The 26,981-nt window shown below is 32.3% G+C and overlaps 1 protein-coding gene across 1 annotated transcript in view; it reads left to right on the top strand.

Annotated features, from left to right (window-relative positions):
* Positions 1–26,981, top strand: part of LRP1B (LDL receptor related protein 1B) — a 1,757,623-nt gene that overhangs the window by 794,206 nt on the left and 936,436 nt on the right. The window lies entirely within an intron of this gene.

The following is a 26,981-nucleotide window of genomic DNA, read 5'->3' on the forward strand; positions in this document are numbered from 1 at the left end:
ATACAGGATCATTTATATGTAGTCCATCATTGACTAAAACATTGTTATGCAGCACATGACTGTAATTAAAATCTCTGATAAAATAGATGAATGAAAGTATAGCATTTTACAACCGAAAAAAGTTAGGACCTAATATAGACACAGGACTTAAGGAAAGTCTTACTGAGAAAGGGACATGTGAACTGATATTTAATAGCCTGCAATTGTCTAAATTAAAATCAGATTCAGTAACGTTGATCATAGACTATTTTCAGATTCTACTGAATAGATACTTAAGCTTTATGATTTTTCTTCAAAAAAGTCCCAAGTACCCCCCTGAAACCCAGAATTATAAAGCACTTCAACAGCCATACTTAATGCTATTTTATATACTTACATCAATGCAATAAACAATCATGTATTGAGCATCTATTATAAACCTATTCTAGACATTGAGTAGACAACCAGCAGTGGAAAAAAATAGAATAAAACCTCTGTCCTCATGGAGCTAAAAGTCTAGTCATTTTAAATGACTGAGTTTCAACTCTACAGGTAGTTATAGAATAGTGACTTAAAATGTGAAATCCTTGGGTAGACTGCCTTTTAAATACCAGTTGTATTATAAAGTATCTGTGACCTAGACAAATCATTTACTCTCTTGTGCCTAAATGTCTTCATATGTAAAATGTGAATAATGAAAATATTTATCTCATAGTTATTGTGAAGACTAAAAAAAGTATTGAATAAATTAGTTAAGTATTATTTAAATACTGAATTTTGGTATAGCTCTTGTTTTTCACTAACTTAGAGAATGCTTATGGCATACTTGACATTTCTTGCCCTCAGTTTCATGATTTTAAAATGAGGAGTTAGGATAGCTTATCACTAAAATCCCTTCAATGTGTACACGAGTTTAAATCTTTAAAATATTCCATGACCTTTGGTGGGCTCCTAAACACCAGGCTTTGCTCCTTTGTATGAAAATATGTAACGTTGAAGGGAACCTAGTACAAAAAAAAAACCACCTTATTCTGTTTTTTATTATGTTAATTGAAAACCTAAAGTTATTCCTTAGCCAAGATTTTTACGTCTACTATGATGGAGTTAATGTTTGTGCCCAAGGGAAAATCAACCAAGATGACAGCCTCAGCTAATGAGTTCTAATGGAGGAATACAATTCAATAAGGTGCTGCTAGAAAGCCATATTTCAAAAGAAGTCTTCTGAAGTCAGCAACCGAAAATTAAGATTGGCAAGAATTAGTGGGCAGATGCCCCACTGATTTTTTTTTTTTCCTCTCTTCATAGAAAAGTTGGGGTAGTTATTTGGCATTTCCCTCTTGACAGGAGATGGCTAAGGAAAAAGACATCTAGATATTACTTTCCTATAAAGTTAAAGGAAAAGCTGATTTACCACTGTCCTACTGAATCTCATGCCTCACTTCAACAGAACAAGGTAGAGTTAGTGATCAAAGGAATCAAATGCTAAAGAGATGTGAAGGAGCAATTGCTTTATTGACTGATACTGATTCCAATAAAATTAGTTCAAGCCATTGACAATTTTTTTTCATCCCTAAACTGTAAGAGGAATTAAAACTTTTGTCAAACTATAGATAGTCAATGTGATCTAAGGACTTAAGGTTTAAAAGAAAATTAATGAAATAGACAAGTTGTAAACAAAATAGTGAAACAGTGAAAACAAAAGTATCTCTCTTTAGAAACCAAAAAAAGTATTTTTAGAATTGATCAAAACCTTAGAAACATATCAGTTTGAAATGAAATGGAAGGGGAATTAAACTCATGATAATTAAGGGAACATCACCAAGGTAAGGTGCTTGGTAAAATGCATCAGTAGATATATATAACAAACATTAACTGTGAAATTGGAAGTGTAAGGTTTTTTGGATTGGCAAGTGCCAGAAAAAGAAAGATGAGCAGAGTTGAAAGGGATAAGTAAAGAGGCTTTATTGGAGCACTCCCGTGTGGGGGTAACCCCAAGAGAGGGACCTAGGCAAGCTTCAAAGTCCCACGGAGTGGGACGAGAGTAGTAACCCTGCCCAGAAGTCTGAGTGGGCTTATATATGTTTTTAGGGTTGGGGGTGGGGGTTTCTTTGGCGGAAAGATTTATGGCGGGGAGAGCAAGGAATTTTCTGTTGCAGTTTTAGGGCAGATGTGGAGAAATAGGAGGGGCTGGTGGTATGGGTGGACTCCAGGAACTGTCACGGTCGCCAGGAGCCAAGACCCTTGTCATGGTAACCATCCAGGTATGGTTATTCTTTTAACTCAGCTAGGCCTAGCAGGCATTGTTCTCGGCAGGTCTCCTGGGCTTTTTCTTTTTTTTCATTAGGGAGGGGAGGGGTGCCCGCCACCAGCTTTACAGGAATATTTTGGAACTCTATAAAATAAATATAATTTAATATCAACACAATGTTATAATATACAAATATCATGCAAAGATACATGAAAGTAGATTTAATAGTAATGAAAAATATTTGCTACTTTGAAAAATATGCTTCTAAAGTTATTAAAGCTAATAGAAAGGTGTGGACACTAATGCAATTTATTTGACAAATTTTTATTTTTTTTACATAAATAACAAGTACTGAAAATTTTTATTAGTAACATTTATTTAACAACTACAACTTGATTTTAAAAATTTAAATTGTCATACTGAAAACAAAGAAAATGATGAAAAACAAACATGGATCTCATGTAACTACAAATTATATTTTTGAAAAATACTGTGATATATCGTTATTTTGGAAAATCAAATTTTGTTTTAGATTTCATAACATTTCAGTTACTTAAGGTGTTTTATGATAATCCCTATTATTACATTAAAATATTTTACTCTGAGTTTAATTTTTATTTTGACTTTCCTTAAAGCAGAATATGTCTGTATTAATACTAATTCAAAAACATTTTTCCTAACTCTTGAATGATGGAGTCAGAATTCTGTAATAATTTAACAAATATTTTAACATATTTAACATATAACATGTATTTTAAGCACTTGAATTTTTAATCATAAAAGCAATATAACCACATTAGAAAAATATGGGAAAATAAATTGTTATTTTTACCTGTAGTTCCATAAGTTTTTAGTATCTTCCTTAGTCTTTTTTCTTTTGGTCTCTTTTTTTTTTTTTTTTTTTTTTTTCTTTATGAGACAGAGTCTCGCTGTGTTGCCCGGGCTAGAGTGAGTGCCGTGGCGTCAGCCTAGCTCACAGCAACCTCAAACTCCTGGGCTTAAGCGATCCTACTGCCTCAGCCTCCCGAGTAGCTGGGACTACAGGCATGTGCCACCATGCCTGGCTAATTTTTTTCTGTATATATATTTTAGTTGGCCAGATAGTGTCTTTCTATTTTTTAGTAGAGACGGGGTCTCGCTCTTGCTGAGGCTGGTCTCAAACTCCTGACCTCGAGCAATCCACCCGCCTCGGCCTCCCAGAGTGCTAGGATTACAGGCGTGAGCCACCATGCCCGGCCTGGTCTCTTGTTTTTTTAAATTAACTTTTTAGTGTAACAGTTTTAGAGCGTCTACAATTTGATGTCATGGTTTAAACTTTAACTTAAAGATACTTTTCAAATCGCTACATATATTTTAAATTATGACTCTAAGAGATGCATACCTATATATGTGTACATATTTATGTGCATATATATACATATATAGATAATAATTTGCTTTACCATTTCCCTATTATTGAACATTAGCACTGTTTTTTAAAATTTTGCTATCATAAATAACATGAACGTAACTATTAATAACTATAAAATTTCTAAATTCTGTATTTTTATAGATAAATCCCCAGATCAATGATTATTTAGTCACAGAGGAAATAATTCATTTTTTAAAAATATTTTTTCCCTTTTTACTGTAACATTCTGGGCTTCGGATACTAGAGTGTATTTTAAAAAAGTGTATACCAATCTAAATTAGAAAAAGTAAAATTCTAAGGTAGGAAAAAAAAAGCATGTAGTTATCATTAGTACGGGTAAATTAAATTTATGAAGATAATTGCCAAAATACCTTTATATTCTTTGAACAGCATGGTTTCAATGTGTGCTTGGTAACTATTCACTGCCATCTATGAGATATCTAAAAATTATGCTGTGTTTTAGAGAAGATATCTGATTATTACAGCATTCTTTAAAAGCAGGGATTGTTATTCCTATTTCACAGATGATCATGGGATTCAGAATCTCAGAGAAAGCAAATGGCTTGCCCAAAGCCACATAATTATAGAGTGATAGAACCAGGAAAATAAAATATTTCTGATCCCAAAGTGAGAAAACTGTAAGATCGCAGATATGTATTGCTGTGTATGAAATTTGAGTCATATCAACCTACTTGTTATTTCTATGAACAGCCATTCCCCTCTCTACTGTGAATTTACACTTGTTTCTTCTTTCTGGATATGTTTCTTCATACTAGAAAGACTTATGTCCCCCTTCTTCATCTGACATCTCACCACTTAAAACTCTAGATTAGAGATTAGAGACACATTTTATAAATAAGTCTTTATTTTTTATAACAATTTTAGATTTTTTAGAATAACATTGAACATGAGAATTCAGAAGATAGTGCAGAGAATATTGATAGATCCCATACCCAGTTTCCCCCCTTATTAACATCTTATAGTAACATAGTACATGTGTTATAATTAATTAACCAATAATGATGTATTATTATTAACTAAAGTCCATACTCTATTAAGATTTTCTTAGTTTTTACCTAATGTCCTTTAACTGTTTCAGGATCCCATGTAGCATTTAACATTGCATTTAGTTGTTAGGTTTATTTAGGTTCATTTTGACTGAGGCAGTTTTTCAGCCTTTACCAATTGACGATTTTGAGGACCCCTGATTAGATGTTTTGTAGGTTATCCCACTACTAGAATTTGTCTAATGCTTTTCTCATCCTGGGATGATAGGTTGTTGGGAGGAAGATCACAGAAGGAAAGTTACATCACATCTAAGGTACCTACCATCATGATGATTTATGACTTCATATTGACTTTGATAACCTGGCTGAGGTATCATTGTCAGGTTTATCCTCTGGAATGTCATTCTGTTTTTCTTCCTTTTCTATTCTGTTCTTTTTAGAGTTAGATAACTGTTCTCTTTATCTCCCCAAATACCTTTATTATTGCTTATCTGGGAGGGGCACTGATTTTCTTTCCTTTTCTCATTGTACTGAACTACTGGTAGACAGAGGGAGAGCTTTGGTTGTCTTTGAATTGTAGTCACCAATCATAAAGCATGTTGTATAGGGAATATGCAGTTAAATATTTGTTGAATAAAGGAATATTTTTATAATAAATCAAATTTTGTAATTCAAAACAAGTTTTTGTGAGCCAGTATGGCATAATGGACAGTATCTTGAAATAGATTTTCACATAAAATTGAGACATAGTCTTAAAATGTGTGACTTTAGGCCAGGAGTTCAAGACCAGCTTGGAAAACATAGTGAGACCTTGTCTCTACTGGACAACATAGTGAGACCCTGTCTCTACAAAAAATTTAAAAATTAGGCAGGCATTGTGACGCGTGCATGTAGTTCCAGCTACTTGGGAGACTGAGGCAGGAGGATTGCTTGAGCCCAGGAGTTTGAGGCTGTAGTGAGCTATGATCGGGCCACTGTACTCCAGCCTGGATGACAGAGCAGGATTCTGTCTCTAAAAGTATGAGTAAAATAAAATAAACTCTGAAGTATATGCATCTTACTCATAGAGTAGAAATTTTCTCTAATATTGGTCTCTGAAGCAAAGAATATATAATCTAAAAGTTGTTTATGAATCTATCAGGAGCATTTGTTATATTTCATATTAAATACTTCTATTTTTTAATACAAAATTAGACTTTGAAGAAATGCTTTTTTTCCCCTCAGAAATGAAAATGGTAACATTGCCTTTGAGATAAGTAGAGAGAAATGACATAACCTTATACCTATAAATGGAGATAAATTTCCTCAGAGTTTCATCTGTTTCATTTGGCTTGAAACATGACATTTCACATTTGTTTGAAGGCAGGCTCATCTTGAGGGCAATATTTGGGCTTATCCTTTTGTGTACTTGGAAATTAATCACTTGCAATGTAGTAAAAGTCCTCTTTAACATGACGTCTTTATTTATTAAAGTGTAAATTAAATATCTCCATGCCTCATAAATCTCAGAAAACTAATTCTAGTTTTTGTTTGTTTGTTTTCCACTGAACTACTGATACCTGTTTAATATTTGCAGGTCCAAATATTTTAAATTGACCCAGAGATCATAGGCTTTACCCTAACCACAATCAAATGAATTAGAGTAGTTAGTTAGATAAAACTGCTTCCTCAGACTTGTACTTGACTTTACACACTGCTTTCAAGGCTGTAGAATTTATTGTTATTCAATAGCCTCATACTTTACAATAAATACAACACTGCACAAAGTCAAGGAACAATGTCCATTATTTATTACTACAGTTATCTACTATATAAACAACCCATTTTTAATTTCTTATATCTTGTTTTAAATATATATTAGACATTATATAAATATCATATATAATTATATATACCTATATATAAAAATATCAGAGATTAGGAACAAAAGGGGATTTATCACTAGAGACTTATAAATCCTTGCTATCCAACATGAATTGCCCTAACTACATTAATTTTAAATTAATTAAAATGAAATAAAATCAAAAATTCAGTTTCTCAGTCATACTAGCTTCCATTGAAATCCTCACTAGCCACATATGACTAGTAGCTACCAGACTGGGTAGTACAGATGTAGGATATTTCCATTGTTACAGAAAGTTTTACTGGAAAATATTGACCTTTAAAAGGAAGATAAGAGAGTATTATAAATAAGTTTATACAAGCAAATTTGACAACTTAAGGGAAATTGAATAATGTGATTTATCAAAACTGACTCAGGATGAAAGAAAATCTGAATATTGTTATATCTATTAAAGATATTAAATTTGTTGTTTCAGACCTTCACACAAAAAAAACTCTTGGCCAAATGACTTAGTTGGTTAATTTTATCAAAAATATGAGGAAAACAACAAAATCTTACACAAAATTTATGAGAAAATAGAAATAGAAAAAAATAAAATATATCTCAACTCATTTTATAAGGCCAGCATAACCCTAATAACAAAATATGGCAAAGATATTGCAAAAAAAATGCAGACAAATATCCCTATGAACAAAGTTGTAGAAATCCTTACACAATATTAACAAATCAAATTCTTCAATGTAGAAGGGTAATGCATTATAATTACAGAAGGTTTACCTTAGGAATACAAGGTTGGCACTATATGTGAAAAATCATACAATACAATTCATTCTATTAATATTTTTTAAAAGCATATAAACATTTCAAAAGTTACAGAAAAACACAGTTTGACACAATTTAACGCATGATAATAAATATTTCAGAAAGCTAGGAATAGAGCTTTTTCTTCCTATTGCTATTGATATGGTTACTGTGAAATGTTGAATACTATTTCCTCAATATAAGGAAAAAAGGAAAAACGACTATTCTTATCTTTTCTACTCAATATTATACTACTCATTGTAATAGAATAAGAAAAAGAAATAAGAACAGATTATTCAGAGGAGATGTAAACTGTTCCTGTTTACACATGAAATGTTTTGTAAAAAATTCTAAAAAATCTATAAAACTATTAATACTAGTAGAAGTAATAAGTAATTTAGAAAAGTTGCAGTATACAGGTTAATATACAAAAAATAATTTTAATTTTATATATTTTTATATACTACATCCATGGATTAGAAGACTCAATATCATAAAGATGTCAGTTCTACTCAAACTGATCTATAGATTCAGTAAAAGCTCACTAATCATCTCAGCAGAGTATTTTTTATAGAAATTGACAATTTGATTTAAATTTTTTTTCAAAATGCAAAGGACTTAGACTCATCGAAGTAATCTTTAAAAAGAACAGAGTTGGAGAACTTTACAATGCTTGATTTCAAGACTTACTTTAAAAACTTTAGTAATTAAGACAGTGTGGTACTGGCATAAGGACTGACAGGTAGATCAATGAAACAGAATAGAATGCCTGGAAATAGGTTAACACCTATGCAATCATTTGATTTTTGACAAAAACGCCAAAACAATTCAATGTGACAAAATTATCTTTTTCACAAATATTGGCAAAATAACTGGATATTCATATGGGCAATAATAAATGGTGCTCTACTTCTGTTTTATACCATACACAAAAATAATTTGAATTAGATCGTACTCTTACTTATAAAAGCTAAAATTGTAAAGCTTTTAGAGGGAAACTTCAATTATGCTTTGTGCTTGGAAATTTTCATAATAAAATTTGGGAAAAAAAATAGAGCCATTTTTCTTTTCCCATTCCTATGGTACCCTCAGATATTTCTCATTTCACATAAGAACTATTCAATAACTATCTAACTAATTTCTGTACATCCTATATGTCCTTTCAATCTTTCCTTCACATTGCCACTGGATATATCTTTCTAGTATATTGCTTTATTCAAATCATTATAAAAAATTTTCATTGGTACCTTATTTTCTACAGATCAGAGTTATTATTTTTCATAAAATCTCAATGCTCAAGACAGTTTATTGGTTCATTTGTTCACTTGTTTCTTTATTCTTTCATATTATTATTGAGTTTCCCAACCCTTGATTAATCCATCTGTGAGCTAGTCCCTGCTTTTTTATTGCACTGCTGGAGGGAAAAAAAAAATCACACAAATGTGGAAATTAAAACCACTGTGCATTTTTATTTTCAAACTTCCCAGAAATACTTCAGTGTTTCCTGACTCAGCTGTCATTTGTGTTCTCCACAAAGGCTATTTCTAAAATTTTCATTCTTTGTAAACTCCTGACTGTGCTACCTCCTGTTTAATTCTCAGCATATGACCTCATCTACTCTTCCAAGAAAAAAATAGAATCCAAATAGTGAAAACTCACATAATTTCATATTATCTAAAACAATAAAGGTGCCTGCAATCAGACCATACGTATTTTATTCTTTTGTGTGTGAGAAATGTCATTCCTTTTTGTTAAAAAAAAAAAAAAGAAATCTCTTTGTGTTCTGACATTCTCAAGGATTTTGCTCTGTCTCCATTCCCATTTTCCCTACATGTCTAATCTATATCACTCTCTTAATCTGTCAGCGATTCCTAATTACTCTTAGGATAATTTCTACACTCCTTAACACAGCTGATGAACTTCTCTAGCCTTTTCTTTCCTCCTTTGTAATCTATGTTTTTTGTCAGGTTGGACTTCTCCTAGTTCCCTGATTATGCCATGTCCTTTCCCAATTTTGGACCTTTCTTGTATGCTGTTCTTCTTTTAAGAGCACTTTTTATCCTATTCACCTGGTGAATTTCTACTTGGATGTAATTTACTTTAAGAAATCTTCCAAAACATCCCTCATATTTTTTTTTACACTTAACCCTGTACTTTATCTATCTTAATGCGTGCCATTTGATACTGTAATTACTTATTTACTCATCTTTATCCTTTGAGTTTGAAAATGCCATTAGTACAGATATCTTATGGATAAACTGTAATAATTGAATAGTGGATGTTTAAAGAAGCCAGGTACCATGTTAGGCATCTGGATGAGACGAAAGGCAGATTCTTTGCTTTCAAGGACTTTACAGTCTAGTGGAGCAGACAGATAATTTAAACCAACAATGATAATATTAATATATTAAATACTATACTATGGTGCCTGGTCCTAATTTCCTTTCAACCTTGCTTCCAACTGTTTACATTCTTTAAATCTCTATAGCCATCAGACATTTCTAGTAATTACCATTTGAACATACCTTATGCTTTTTCTTTCAATGTTTTTCTCATGCTTCTGAATCTTTGTAGAAACTGTGAACTCTTCAACAGTCATAAATAATATTAGTGAAATTTTCCCAGCCTACTCTGGACCATGATACTCTCTCCTTCACTTGAACATAAATAGCAAGTCTAGTTCTACCATCCACCTGATAACCACGAGAAAGTCTTGATTAATTATTTATATGTGTGTATAATTATATCCCCTTTTGATTGAGAGCTCCTAGAAGTCATAGATATTATATAATGCTGTATATATGTATGTGTGTATATATATTTATAGACATATTATTTAATATACATATATATGTTATATATTAAATATATAAAATCCTTGAAAGGCCCATCAAGGAATAGAAAAGTATCTTGCTCATAGAAATTTCACCATAATTCATTTTTTAAAAAATTATGACAATTATGAGCTATACTATCAGCCCTATTTCTGTTCTGTAGAATCCTTTGGATTCATTATCTGTTCTCCAGCTTTGCTCTACAAAATATAGATCTTATTTATCCTGAAAAGTTGAAGACTAGTGTTTTACTTATATTGTCACCTGGTTTTTATATGTTACAAGAATTGTACTAAGTGGTTTATACACATTCTGCCCTTTAATCCTTCTAATAATCCCATGAAGCAGGCACAACTGCTAACTCCACTGCCTTTGAAAGAAAGATGAGGTTCAAAATTGGTTCGGTTACTTTTTCAAGGTCATCCAACTAATAAATAGAAGTTGTAGGATCAATCTTAACCCTAACTGTAACATCTTAACCCCCAGCATATTTGAGTCATAGATAATGAACATAGCTCTCCAGATCCTTGCACATTATCATGATGGACAAGTATCATTAGATAACTCCATAGACAACAAGAAATTTGTATAGGCACTATAAAATACCTTAAAAAATGCTACTAATGTAACAAAATATATATTTTTTAGGAAATTAGCTACTATTTACCAAGGATGAGCATGTGCTTGTCATCTTGCCAACATTAATTTTTTTCTTTCTCAAAAGATTTGTAAGGTTAATATTTTTATGATCATTTTATAAATGAGAAACTTGAGACTTGGAAAGATCAGGTGATGTCTTCTGGGTAAATCACATAGCTAGTAAGTAGCAGACTGGAAATGTGAACCAGTCCCTTTGTCATCAAGAGTGTTTTAACTATCACACTATACTGTCTTGTTACCTCCTTATTTTTGTGCTTCTCAGTTTAATATCTCTTTGTCATCACGTTACAGTGCAGAATATGAATATTCTGAGAGTACTGTTATGTAAATTTACTATTATGTAGATTTACTGTTATATAAACTAGATTCTAGATAACTGGTTTAACAATATCCTGACTTTCTACTATTTGGAAAAACTGCTTGAGATACTACGATTTTATCAAATTTAAAGACATTTTATAAGTAAAAATATTATTAACACCCTTGAATCCATCACTAAGCATATGTGTTCAAATACATGCCTTCTTGGAAAATCTATCATGTTTTAGAATTAGTAATCGGCATATTTACACAGAACTTATTTTATATTTTTGCCTATGCCTCCATCGTAACTCTGCAGATTCTTTTCAGCAAAGTATATATTTTATAATCTAGACAGAATTATGGGCCCAGGTGAGATACCTAAAATCATTACATTTTTGTCACATTCTCACGTAATAGGTAAAGCTAATAAAAAGACATACTAATGTGAGATAAAAGCCAGCTGCATTATTTCAACCCAGTGATTGAATTCTATCAATCAAGGTACCCTTTATTGTTAGAAAAGAAAACAAGAAGGTTTTGTAAAGATGAAAATAAGGCTTAGGGTAAATTAAAGTAAAAAGCTTAATCTATAAAAGAAATATACTTCTAAAATTGGGAATCTGAACTAGGAAGAGAAAACAGTATTTGATAAGGTCTGTCTAGACATTGGTATCTTGAGTATGAATATTGAATAATAAAATTGAAATGAATAATATTATGATAAGATCAGATAAATTCATAAAAATATAAATCAGCAAGAGAGAACAAAAATGCTATCGCATTGTCATTTTAAGGACTGAATATGGGATGGACCTTTATTTAGCAAACTCTCTAATAGGCTGATCCCTTTATAATAATGCCTACTATGAAACTGACTGTTTTCAATCAAGTTTTAGTGTAGATTTTAGAAACTACCCACTTTTTTTCCTTAATAATATTCACTTTTTTATTGTTATAAAGTACAATATGTTTATTATCAAAATTTATAAAATTCATGAATGTATAAAAAATAAAAAAATTCACAAGGTAGCAGTTACTTTCAGAGCAAATCATTCTTAACGCTTATTGCTGGGATTTTAAATAAGCCAATATTAAGCATTCTCCATCGTAAATAAAACTATAATGGAAAACTATTTATTTGTTTATATGTTGATTGCATGTTGTAATTTTTTTTGTCTGTTAGTTTTTAACATAGCCTATTAAATGTGTTAGATCATGATTGCAGTGGGAAACATTAAGGATATAAAAAGGCATATTTAAAACTATAGGCTAGGAAAAATATTAATTTTTGTCCTGTCTTTTGTATTTACGTGAAACCAAATAACTGACTATATGGAAGCTGGAAGGTTTGTACTCATTTTATCATAGTTCTGCCTCTTGTGATTATGTGGTCCCTTGGTGGAAAAAAAATGTAGTTTAAGGACTATGCATTCATTTTTCTTAAAACCCATTCACAATTTGGAAAAGTGACACGATGTGTTAAGAGGTGGCCAATATTCCCAATGTCTTTTTTAAAAATTCTAAAACTGACTATCATGGTTTTCTTTTACTTAAAAGGATTCACACTTGCTTACTGGGTTTTTGCTGCTGAATTCTGTGGTAGCACCGATCTGCTATTAGTGGAAGAGATAAGGGACCCAAAGTCAAGCTTGCATCCCTGGAGGAAAAGTGAATTGCTGATGGAAAGTAGTTTTCTGTTGATATAGTGTCTAGCTTATCTTGAAATATTAACTTTATCTTCACCAAAATTTTCAGAAACAATCTATTGTAGTATCCATTCCCTCCAAAAATTAGTGCTATGCAAAGTGTGGTACTTGAATCACCAGGATCAGCCTCACCTGGGAGCTTGTTTGAAATGCAGAATATTAGACACTATCTCAGATTTTCTGAATAAAAACCTATATTTTAACAAGTTTCCTAGATGATTTACTCAATATCAAGTGAAGTCCCAATAAATGAGATCTCAACTTCTGTTGCTTCCTTTAGTACACCTTCAGAGACATCCCTGACCAGGATGCCTTTAGTAATCCTTTCATACACCAAGTTCTTCTAATCCATGACTCTTACAATTACATTTTTAATTTATTGCTCCATCATTTGATTGTCTACTCAATACACTGTCAGCACCAGGATGGAACTATAACTGCTTTTACTCATCATGGTAACCTGGCATAGTGTATTAATATATTATATAATCAATAAGTATTTAATGAATGGATGAATGAACGAAGCCTGCTTGACAGGTAACAAAAATGTCTATATTACTACCACATAGGGTTGGTTCCAACTTAAAGCTAAATAGCTTTTATTTTTAGTTGTTACCATTGTCATTATTATAAACACTATTTAATTACTAATGTAATAAAAACATTGCAGTAGAAGTTAAAGTTATGCATAAATATATTCTGGCCTATATGATTTGGGCTTACAGTCTGGTAGAGGTGTCACAATTTTTACATAAAGAGATGATAACCCAGAGCTTGCATCAAGAGGCAAAGGAGTGAATCATCCTGAATTGAGAGACAGCTTTTCTTCAGGCTCCAAAATAAGAAATGAAATATATTAAAAATGCACTTTTCATTCAGCAAATGTTTACTGACATATTCCACGTGGCAGACACTCCTGAGGCACTGCAGGTACCGGACAGATCCAGTTTTTTTTTCTGCAATGCTTTCATTCAATTGTTTTCTAATTTGTAACATGCCAAGCAAGCCACTTTTATTACACTAAGGACAGATTGAATTGTTCTAGAAGGCAGTGGACTCTTTGAATAATTGCTTCCATAATACCAATCTTTTGATACTTTTCCAAGTACCAAAAATCCATTGGACAAAGAGGATTTACTGTAAGACTTGATGTTAGCATAATTTTGTAACCTGCATTATGGATTTCTAATGTGTTCCCCTGACTATGCCTTGATTTCCCCAGATACTCACGTAAGACGTACAATTATAAAAATTATGTGCATGATCAATTTATTTAATCTTTTTATTTTCTTTGTGTGTCCTGTAAAAATGGTTTGCACAAGACATGTGCCATCCAAAAAACTTAATTTTAAATGTTCTGTTTATTTATAAAATCAGAGTTATGAACTATGATAGAAGAATTATTCTTGACACAAATTAACCAAGACCCTTGAATCATTCATTTTTGAATTAATTTAAAGAATTTTTGCAAGGGTAGATAGATAAAGTCCAGTCCCCTCCAAGAAAACTGAACCAAGCATTTCCTTCTATTAATAGTCCAACTCAGCCTGTGAATGTTCTGCATGTTATTGGGAAATTAAGAGTAATTAACAGAGATAAATACAGATCTAAGTATTGGCCAGAGACAGAAAGTAGGAAAGGGAAAGAAGTGAATTTGAGGTAAGAATATCAACTCAGCCTCCCCTGAATATTTTGCTCCAAGAAGATGAATGTATGGCCAGTTCAGGCAAATGTTGTTCTGTTGATCTTCCAGACTTGAATGTATGGAGATGTGAGCCTACTTTTTCCTAAGCTTCAGATACTGTCAACCTTGTATTTAAAAAAGTAGTCCTCATGGGGTCTTCTGCCCCTTCTATATAGATTATCCCATAAGTAAGAAAAAAATAAGCTAAGGAAAACCATCACCTTCATCATTTTAGGCATAGTGTTACACTCATCTTCCTTTCTGGGAGTAGAATTGTACCTTAGGGTAACTCAAACCATTTTTCTTAGTCAGCAATATGGCAGAATACATATAGTTAGTTAATTGATTGATTGATTGATTTTAAAAGTAAAGACCGAAGTGGCCTGATTTCTAAAGTAACACAATACAAGTGTTATCCAAAGCCACCTTCTGCTGCTGACCTGTTTATACCAAGATGCTTGTCTCTGCAGGTCCTGAGGCAAGGATAGAAGATTGAATAGAAATGGGCTCTCCCTAGAATTCAGCAGAAACTGAGATATTTCAAGGTGACTCTTCTTGGGATTGAGCAGGTCTCTTCCTTTTGTTACTAGAGGCTGCTCTTACCTCTTCTCACATAGAGCTCTGAGCCCCAAACAATTTTCCTAAAGATTTAATACTTTTGCTTTGAAAAACTTCATTATATTTTACCCGTACTTTTGTAGGACACATATAATAAGTCTAAGAAATGGAAATTGGAGACAATTAGGATTTCTGTGAAGTTTGGCTCATGCTCTGGAATCAAAATACATTTTCTTGTTGAAGTACTTTCATTGGGAAAATAAGCTTGAGCTCTTATATTTATTTACAATAATAGTTTCTGGTAAATGGATGCCTCCCAATTGTTCTTTTTGCTTAAGATTGCTTTTGCTCTACGGGATCTTCCCTGGTTCCATAAAAAGTGTAGAATTATTTTTTCTAGATCTGTGCAAAATGATGTTGGTATTTTAATAGGGATTGCATTGAATCTGTATATCACTTTGAGTAATATACTGAAACCTTGTCTGATTCCAGTTCTAAGTGGGAATGCTTTCATTTGTTCCCCATTTAGTATGATGTTGGCTCTGGGTTCGTCATATATGACCTGTATCATTTTTAGGTAAGTCCCATCTATACCTATATTGTTAAGCGTTCTTATCATAAAAGGGTATTGAATTTTCTAGAATGCTTTTTCTGCATCTATTGAGAGGATCATATGGTCTTTGTTTTTGCTTCTATTTATGTGGTGACTTACATTTATAGATTTGCGTATGTTGAACCATCCCTGCATCTCTGGGATGAAGCCTACGTGGTCATGATGGATTATTTTCTTGATAAGCACCTGGATTCGATTTGCTAGGATTTTATTGAGAATTTTTGAATCTATATTCATAAAGGATATTGGTCTGTCATTTTCTATTTTTGTTGCATCCTTTCTTGGTTTTGGTATCAGGGTGATGTTGGCTCATAAAACTTGTTGGGGAGGATTCCTTCCTTCTCCATGTTGTGGAATGATTTCTGCAGGATAGGCAACAGGTTTTCTTTGTAGGTCTGATAAAATTCTGGTGTGAATCCTTCTGGTCTGGGACTTCTCTTCTTAGGGAGATTTTTTTTATTGCTGCTTCAATTTCGGTACTTGATATTGGTCTGTTCAGGAATTCTATTTCTTTCTGATTGAGCCTATTGAGCCTAGGGATGCTGTGTATTTCTAAGATTTTTGTCCATTTCATCCACATTGTCAAGTTTATGTGCATAGAGGCTTTTATAGTACTTATAGATGATATTTTGTATTCCCATGGCATCAGTTGTAATTTCTCCTTTTTCATTCCTGATGGAGCATATCAGAGTCCTTTATTTTATGATTCTCATTAATCTAGCAAGAGGTGTATCAATTTTGTTTATTTTTTCAAATAACCAACTTTTTGTTTTATTAATCTTCTGTATAAGTTTTTTTTTGTTATCAACTTCAAGCTATACTATAAGGCTATAGTAACTAAAACAGTGTGGTATTGGCACAAGAACAGAGACATAGACCAAGGGAACAGAACTGAGAACCCAGGTATAAAACCATCCTCTTATAGCCATCTAATTTTTGACAAAGCAGACAAAAACATACACTGGGGAAAAGAATCCGTATTCAAAATGGTGCTGGGAAAATTGGATAGTCACGTGTAGAAGACTGAAACGGGATCTGCACCACTTACAAAAATCAGCTCATGGTGGATAACAGACTTAAACCTAAGGCATGAAACTATAAGAATTCTAGAGGAAAATGTTGGAAAAACTCTTACAGACATTGGCCTCGGCAAAGAATTTATGAAGAAGACCCCAAAGGCAATCACAGCAACAACAAAAATAAATAAATGGGACCTGATCAAATTAAAAAGCTTCTGCACAGCCAAGGGAACTATCACAAGAGCAAACAGACAACCTACAGATTGCAAGAAAATATTAGCACATTACACATCCAAAAAGGGCTGATAACTAGAATCTATATAGAACTCAGGAAAATCAGCAAGAAAAAAAATCAAACAACCCTATCAAAAAGTGGGCTAAGGACATGAACAGAAACTTTTCAAAAGAAGATAGGTGAACAGCCAACAAACAGATGAAAAAATGCTCAGCATCTCTGATCATCAGGGAAATGCAAATCAAAACCACAATGAGATATCACTTATCTCTAGTGAGAATGGCCTTTATCAAAAAGTCCCAAAACAATAAATGTTTGCATGGATGTGGAGGGATAGGAACACTCCTACATTGGTGGTGGAACTGCAAACTAGTGCAAACACTGTGGAAAGCAATATGGAGGTACTTCAAAGAGATACAAGTAGATCTACCATTTGATCCAGCAATCCCATTACTGGGCATCTACCCAAAAGAACAAAAGACATTCTATGAAAAAGACATCTGCACTCAAATGTTTATAACAGCACAATTCACAATTGTGAAGATGTAGAAACAACAGAAGTGCTCATCAATACATGAGTGGATTTATAAAATATGGTATATGTATATCATGGAGTTCTATTCAGCCACAAAAAAGTAATGGTGATATAGCACCTCTTGTATTATGCTAGATAGAACTGGAACCCATTCTTCTAAGTGAAGTATCACACGAATGGAAAAACAAACACCACATGTACTCACCATCAAATTGGTTTTAACTGACCAACACTTAAATGCACGTATAGTAATAACATTCACTGGATGTTGGGCAGATGGGAGGGGCGAGGAGGGGATGGGTAGATAACACATCTACTGGGTGCAGTGTGTACCATCTGGGGGATGGACATGCTTGAAGCTCTGACTTGAGTGGGGCAAAGGCAATATGCATAACCTAAATATTTATACCCCCATAATATGCTAAAATAAAAAGAATTAAAAAATGAAATAATAGTTTCTCATCATTTCCAAGAAATATGGATTTTATTCACATGTCATTGGAATTGTCCCATAGGTTGTATTTTGTTCTGAAATTTTTTAGTGTTTTATTTCATTTGCCTTTCAATATGAAAATATGTATTATCTGCCCCAGTGAGTAGCACTTGTGACTATACTAATCTCTTCCTTAAGGATCTTTCTATCTTCACCACTTCTAAATAATAATTGGATTTTGTGATCTTCTCTTTGTGTGGGAACATTCACCTCACATTTCTTTTCTTGATAGTCTGGTTCTTCCCAATGAGACCTATATGTACTAACTAAAAAAAACAAAAGACAAAAAAATAAAACAAAAAATAAAATATACCCCCATTAATGTATTTTCTGATTATATAATCTATTGTCTTTTATTCCCAAAAGTTAAAGTTTTAATTTTTGCTTTGCTGTCCAGTTGATTACAACACAAAGCTATATTACTAAGTGTTGTCTCAACAGTATTCACAATTACACTGAAAGCAAGAAAAAGCTAAAGGGATTAAAACACTTGTAGAAGACAATGAGTAAAGTAGGTAAGATAATCTTCACCAAAAAACATAAGGTCCATTAAAATGGATACTTTTTTTAATGAAATCCCTCAGAAGGCACCGAAAAGTTTAAACATGTTTGCATAAATTATATGTGAAGATCCTATAGAACTGTCATCTGGTTCATATTTTTAAATTAACCATTTCTGAAGTTAAAGTAATATATGTACATGGCTTAAAATTCATATTTTTCTATAAAGCTCAAAATAAAAAAAGTAGTCATCAGCCTCTTTCTACCCCATCCCTGATTCCTATTCCTCATAGGCTCTTCACTTTTAGCTCTTTCTTATGTTTTTTTTAATCTGCATATTTAAAAAATAATATGTTTCCATTATGCCTTGATTTTTTCAATTTAGGTACTATTGATAGCTTCCTACTGAAAGACAACTATTTTATTCATTCAGAAATCCCCTACTCTACCTATCACACACATTCTTCCAGTATCATTATATCACAGTTATTGTTTAAATCAATATTCACTGTTTTCATTATCTTGTACATATTCTTCAGGGCTAAATCATGTAGTATACTACCAATACATTTTTTTTTTTATTATTATTTAAAAATTTCTTGGTGACATAACTTCCAAAATCCTCCATGCATCTTCTCTAATTTAGCCTGTTTGCGTCAAAGTTGTCTGGATTTCCCTTAATGAGCCTCCTAAGAAATCATTTAGTTTTCTCTTGTGTTGGTTCCCCTGACTTCTGGATCATTAGTCTTTTTGTAACTTTATTTTCTCATTTTTGATGAAAGACAAAAATCTTCCTGTATTGATGCTTCTGTATGAACTTCCTGAGGAAAGTTACTTGGGTAATAAATTTTTGGTGGGCTTAGATGTCTGAACATGTCTTTATTCTATTCTCTCAATTGATAGTTTGTCTCTGCCTAGAGGTAAAGTCTGGAAATCATTGTTTGAATTTAAGGTACTGCTTCACTGTTTCCTAAATTTCACTTCTACTATTGAATGTTTCAATGCCATTATAATCTCCAATCCTTTGAATGCAATTTTTAAATAATAGCTCTATACAGATATAATTCACATACCATACAATTCACTCAACTAAAATGTAAGGTCCAGTGATTTTTAGTATATTCATAGAGTTGTGCAACCATTACCACTATAAATTTTAGAACATTTTCATTATGCCAAAAAAATAGCCCTGCATCCGTTAGCAGTCACTCCACATTTTTCCCTAATGCTTCCAACACTAGGCAACCACTACTCTACTTTTTGTCTCTAATGATTTGACTATTCTGTGCAATTCATATAAATGCAATTATACAATATGTAATCTTCTGTGACCGGCTTATTTCACTAGCATAATGCTTTTAAGGTTTACTCATGTTGTAGCTTGTGTTAGTACTTCATTGTTTTTTATTGCCAAATAAAATTCCTTTATCTTTTCCTTATTTTGTTTACTCATTTGTACATTGAAAGGTGGTTGAAGTGTTTCCAGTTTTTGGCTACTCTGAATAATGCTGCTATGAACGTTCATATGCAAGTTTGTATATGTTCTAATTTCTCTTGAGTATGTATCCAAGAGTAGAATTGCTGGCACATATGGTGACTGTATATACAACTCTTTGAGGAACTACCAAAGTGGTTTCCAAAATAGCTGGATCATTTATATTTCCATCAGGAGTATAGGAGGGTTCCCATTTCTCTATATCTTCACCACTCTTTTTATTGTCTGTTCATTATGATTATAACCGTCGAAGTGGATATGAAGTAGTATTTCATTGTGGTTTTGATTTACATTTGCCTAATAAATATAGATGTTGAGTATCTATTCATGTGTTTATTGGTCATTTGTGTAACTTCCTTGTAGAAGTATCTATCCCAATACTTCATTTGTTTCTATATTGGGTTGTCTTTTTATTATTGAATTATAAGAGGTATTTGTATATTCTGAATAGAAGCCGTGCCAAATTTGATTTGCAAATGTTTTCTTCTATAAATTTTCTTTTGATTTTTTGATGGTATTCTTTGAAGCATAAAAATTTTTAGTATTGTTGAATCCACTTTATCTATTTTTTCCTCTGTTACTTGTGCTTTTGAAGCCATACCCAACAAGGCTTTTCCTAACCCAAAGAAACAAAGATTTACTCCTATGTTTTCTTCTAAGAGTTTTATGATTTTAACTCTTATACTTAGGCCAATGATCCATTTTGAGTTAACATTTGTATGTAGCATAAAGAAGTTTCCCACTTCATTTTTTTGCATGTGGATTTCCAGTTGTCCTGGTACAATTTGTTAGAAAAATTAATTCTTCTCCATTGAATTTTCTTGGCACCCTGTAGAAAATTAATTGACCATAGATGTGAAAGTTTATATGTAGATCTCAATTTTGTTCCATTGATCTATATGTATGTCCTTATGCCAATACCATGCCGTTTTGATTATAGTAGCTTTGTATTGGGTTTTGAAATGGGTATGTGTGAGTCCTGCACCTTTGTTCTTCTTTTTAAGATTTTTTGTTTGCTATTCTGTCTTCCATGCATTTCCACATGAAATTTAGAATTATCTTGTCAATTTCTGCGAAAAAGGCAACTGGATTTTGTTAGGGATTTTGCTGAATCTTCAGATCAATTTGGAGACTGTTGGCATCTTAACAATATTAAGTCTTCTAATGTATGAACACAACATGTCTTTCTATTTGGTTAGGTGTTTTAATTTTCTTCAATGATATTTTGTAGTTTTTCGGGTACAAGTTTTGCACTTCTTTGTTAAATTCATTGCTAAGTATTTTATTCTTTTTGAGGCTGTAGCAAATGAAATTGTTCTTAATTTCATTTTCAGATTGTTCATTGCTAATGTGTAAAACTATGAAACATTTTTATAGTTTTTTACATCTTGATATATTTACATTTTACCCTACAACCTTCCTGAACTTATTTATTAGTTCTAATATATTTTTCTAGTGGATTCTTTACATTTTATATACACAAGATCATGTCATTTACAAATAGAAATAATTTGACCTCCTCCTTTTCAATCAGGATACTTTTTATTTCTTCTTCTTACCTAATTGCCCTGGCAAGTAAATGTTGAATGTAAGTGACAAGCAGGAATTCTTGTCATGTTCCTGATCTTAGTACCCAAACATTTTCTGTCTTTTGCTTCTATATTTCGATAGCATTTCATAGTTACCTCTTTACCAGATTGAGGAAGTTCACTTTTATTTATAGTTTGCAAAGAGTTTTAATTATAAAATATTGAAATTTATGAAATGCCTTTTCTATGTCTATTGCGATGATCATACTTTTTTTTGTCCTTTATTCTACTGATCAGTTGTATTACATTACTTGCCTTCCATTCTTAAGCTAACCATGCATTTCCAGGAGAGAACACACTTGGTTACAATGTGTAATCCTTCAGATATATTGTTAGATTTGCATTGCTAATATTTTGATGAGAATTTTCTTATCTATGTTACAAAGTAATATTGATTTATAATTTTCTTGTTTTGTTTTTACCTGGCTTAGGTATGAGGAAAATATTGGCTTCATTGAATGAGTTAGGATGTTTTTCCTTCTGATCTATTTTTGGAAGAATTTGTGAAGAATTGTTATTAATTTTTCTTTAAATGTTTGGTTGAATTCACCAGTGAAGCTATTTAGGTCTTAGCTTTTCTTTATGAGAAAATATTTGTTATATAACCTTCTTTCTAATAGTTCTGGTTCTCATCATTTGTTCCTGTAGATGAATTACAATTTGACATCATTTGCTTACTTCAATATAGTTTTGCCTCTGCTTATCTCCTTTGTGTTATTATTGTCAAAAAATATTATATTTCTGTTATAAGATCAATAAAGTTATAAAACATTTTATGGAAATGCTTTATAAATCAGCAATGGAATGAAGAATTATGTAATTATACCATTTTTTATACTTAGCCATATAGTTATCATTACTAGTTCTCTCTTTTTCAAAAAAAAAATCTGAATTCTCATTTTCTGAGGTCAATTGCTACATGCCTAAAGAACTTTCTTTAGTATTTCCTGTAAGGTAGCTTTGCTAGCAACAAATTATTTCAGTTTATCTGAGAATGTCTTTATTTTTCTCTCATTTTTGAAAGGGATTTTTGCTGGATATAGAATTTTGGGTTGACACTTTCTTTTCCTTACACTCTCTGAATCTATGATCCTGCTGCCTTCTGACTTTTATAGTTTTCAATGAGAAGAAGTCAGCTGTTATTCATATTGGGGCTTCTTTCAATGTGATAAGTAGTTTTCCTCTGCTGCTTTCAAGATTTTTCTTTCTCTCTGACCTGTCAAGATTTTGACTGTGACATATCTCAATAGAGATACCTTGTGTTTCTTTGATTTGGAGATTATTGAGCTGCTTGGTTGCATTGATTAATATTTTTCATCAAATTTAGGAAGTTTTCAGTATATTTTTTCAAATATTTTTTCTGTCCCCTTCTTTTTCTCCTTTCCTTTTGCTATTCTCATTATGTGTATGTTGGTATACATAATGATGGTCCACATTTCTCTGAGGCTGTATGTATTTTTCCATACTCTTTGTTTTCTGCATTGTTCTGATTACATAATGTATATTTAAGTTCACCAATTCTCTTTTTTCCTAGCTAAAATACATTATGAAGTCCCTCTAATAAAATTTTCATTTTGGGTATTTTTCTTTTCAAATCAAGATTTTCCATTTGGTTCATTGTAATAAGTTTAATTTTTCATTTGTGTACTTTTTGATGAGGCATTATCTTTATAGCTTTCTTTACTTCTTTTTAATTTTCCTTTTTTACTTTTTTATTGTGGTAACATATAAAACATAAAATTTGCCATTTTAGCCAATTTAAAGTATACAGTTATGTGGCATTAAGTACATTCATATTGTTTTGTGTACAACCATCACCATCTGTTGTCTTTATAGCTTTTTTATCTTCTCAAACTGAAACTCTGTGCCCATTTAAAAAAATTTCTCCTTACCTCCATCCCCAGCAACTACCATTTTACTTTGTCTTTGCAAGTTTGACTACCATAAGTACCTCACATAAATAGAATCATAAAATACTTATCCTTTTGTGGCTTATTTCATTTAGTTTAGTGTCTTCAAAGTTTATCCATGATGTAGCACATGTCAGAATTTTCTTCTATTTTAAGGTTGAATAATGTTCCATTTTATGCATATATTATTTTTTGTTTATCCATTCATCCATCAATGGACATTTGAGTTGGATACACTTTTTGCTATCGTGAATAATACTGCTATGGACATAGTTGTGCAACTATCTCTTTGAGATCCTGCTTTTAGTTCTTTTGGGTAGTACCGAGAAGTGGAATTGTGGATCATACAGTAATTTTATGTTTAAATTTTTATGGAACCACTATACTGTTTTTCATAGTGGCTGTACCATTTTATATTCCTGACAGCAATGCAAAGAATTCCAATTTCTCCATGTCCTCATCAATATTTGTTATTTTCAGGTTTTTTTTTTTTTTTTGGTAATAGCTATCCTAATGGGCATAAAGTGATGTTTCATTGTGGTTTTTATTTTCATTTCCTTAATGATTACTGATATTGGCTATTTTTTATATTATTGTTGGAAATTTGGATATGTTTGGAGAAATGTCTAATCAAGACCTTTGTCCATTTTTAATTGTTATTTTTGTTATTGTTGACTTGTTCTTTATGAATTTTAGATGTTAATCTCTTATCAGATGTATGATTTGTAAATATTTTTTCTCCTTCTATGGGTTGCCTTTTCATTCTGATCATGTCTGATGTACAAATGTTTTAATTTTTATGATGTTCAATTTATCTATTTTTTTCTTTTTGTTGCTTATGCTGTTGTCATACCATTCCCTTACTTCCTTAAGCATGGTTTTTTTAAGCTCTCTGAATGTTCTCATGATAGCTGCTTTGAAGCCTTGGTCTGCTAGTCTCCACATCTGGGCCCTCTGAAAGGCAGATTCTATTACTATCCTTTTTGTCTTGTATATGGTTTACATATTCCTACATCTTTGCATGTCTCATAAATTTTTATTGACAGTTGAGAATTTTAGATAATATGTTTTAGCAAGTTTGGATACCATTCCTCCCTGCCCCTCACAGTGGGGCTTGTTTTTGTTTGAGTGTTTGATTGTTTTGTCTGAACTAGTTTATTTCAGTGACATCTGTTTCCCCACAGTGTGATGTCTCTGATGCATCTCTCAAAGGGTATAACCTTGGGCATATGCACAATCACCTTGCAGGGACAGTGGCTTTAGCAGGGCTCTCTTTGACTATCTGGTTCCCTGATCTCTCCATTAAGCTGTGTGCCTTTGTTGCTATTACACCTAGCAGATAGCTTGCACTAATCGTCAGCTGATTGTTCTATTACATTAAAAACATACCCTTTGGCATAAATTGCTCCAAAGTCTTATTTAATACAATTTTGGCCAATTTTCAGGAGTACACTTTAAGATTTGTTCCAATCCCACAATAGTTCTTCTTAGCTGTCTTCCCCCCAACCCCCACCCCTAGTCCTAACTGACCTAACTTTTATCTTGTTGTTCCTATGGAACTACCATTTTTGTCTTAATTGATTACCAGCAAATATTCATTGTTTTTGACAGTGCCCTTAGACTTGAACTTTCCCATGCTCTGTTACAAATAAAGTTAGTTCCCTTGGGAAAGCAGCCTAGCTCTCTTTTCTTCAAACCTGTATCTTTCTGAGCAAAACATCTACATCACTGTTGAAGATCTGAGGACTGGGACAGTGGACAGTGCCGCATTTTTCTCAGTGACACCTTTTGATTTACTAGTGGCATGCTGGGTTTCAGTATTTGCCTTTGGTCTTGGCTTTCTTCTCTTGGCGTGGAATCTATGCCTTATGAATGATCTGGATTAGGGCAACTGGATCCCTCTATTCTTGGTCTATTCCTGGGGTAGAGATTCTGCCCTCTAAGTGTGTTCTTGTTGTTTTTAATCTGATGTCTGTGTATTTTGCTGTGCCTGTTGTTCTTCGGGTTAGAATTCTTTGGTTTAATCTCTTCAGAGAGTAATTATTAAGTGTTCTGCTGCAAGGGTTAGAAGAGGAAATCTAATATTTTCTTCCAATCAGTTCTCAGTTTACATCCCCACTCTACCCCACTTCCACTTCTACTATTCTCAAGGATATTAAGTACCTGTAATTTTTGAGCCTTTCCAGTGTTTTGGTTTTGTATTGATTTGCTTCTTGGCTTTCCTCCAGGGTATTACATATTGTGCAACTTAATTGAGTGCCATTCATATCAAAGCTTACTTTAATAGTGTCCCTTGGAGATGTGCATTGCACAATCTAAGTGGTTGAAATGCAGCAGCCCTGATCATAGTGTCTCTCATTATCTTCAACCTCTGGCTTAGATTTTACTTTCTTAATACTCCTAAGAGCTAAGTAGCTAACTAAGTCAGACAATACTCATTTGTTGCTTGTTTGCTTCTAAATTTTTTTTAGTATCCTTTGTCTGCTCTAGTTTACTTTCTAGTCTCTCTATCCTTATGGATTTGTACCTTTTTTAATTGCCATTTTATAGAGATTTTTATAAAATGCATAGGTGAAGAGGTGTGGTCCATCTCTATGTTTAACACACTTGTTACTGAGCACCTTTTAACCTAATATATGCCAGGCATTGTGTTGGATCTTTACGTTTTTCTTTGTTCATTCTCACTGTGTTGAACATCAGACACTTCCCAGGGTTATCATTGCTTCCTATAGTCTGGGTCTAATATGAGGATTTAAGAATATGATGTTTGCCCTGTGTGGGGAAAAAATGACTTTCACTTTTCAAATAGATTTAGTCACAAGTAACTCTAACTTACTAAATGTAAAGAAATAGGAATTTTGCTAGCAATATTGAATTCTTTTTGCAAAGGAGGTTTCTGTATTCATGTTGTCTCACTTCCTTTAACCTAATTGTTACTACTACCTCCATCCTATTATGTTTCTCTCACATAAGCCACCCAATATACTTATATCATTTATGTATGTATAATCATTTTATAACTATATATTCATTTTCTTACCCTTCTACCACTAGGCATAAAAAACTTTCGTACTGGATGTGCACAATTTCTACTTGGTAATTGTATTTTTCCCAGGACCTTCTGGTAAATTTGGTTAAATTTTTTCCTCACATATAGTTTCTCTCTGGTTGTGACTAAATATATTGAACCAGGCAAATATGTGATGTTGGCTATTTTTTTATTAATAAATCTAGTATATCATTCTTACTATAAAATAAAACACAAATACTAATACAAAATATATAATGCCCCCAAACATCCTGGCTTTGCCAGTCCAATGCACCTAGTATTCTCAGCTTTTTCTCATCTATCTTTCCCTATACCAGTCCATATCTCAGCATTTATATGATGCTCTAGGAATTATAGAGCATATTTGTACTCACATTTTTAATATTTATAAAAACTTACCAGACATTTTCTAGATTAAAATCCAAGGCTCAAAAAGTTGGGCAACTATTCCATAGTTATATATTGATATGTGGTAAGAGATACCACAGATAGACCCATGTCTTCTACC

Source organism: Lemur catta, chromosome 8 (genome assembly GCF_020740605.2).
Source record: "Lemur catta isolate mLemCat1 chromosome 8, mLemCat1.pri, whole genome shotgun sequence".
NCBI classification, from domain to species: domain Eukaryota; kingdom Metazoa; phylum Chordata; class Mammalia; order Primates; family Lemuridae; genus Lemur; species Lemur catta.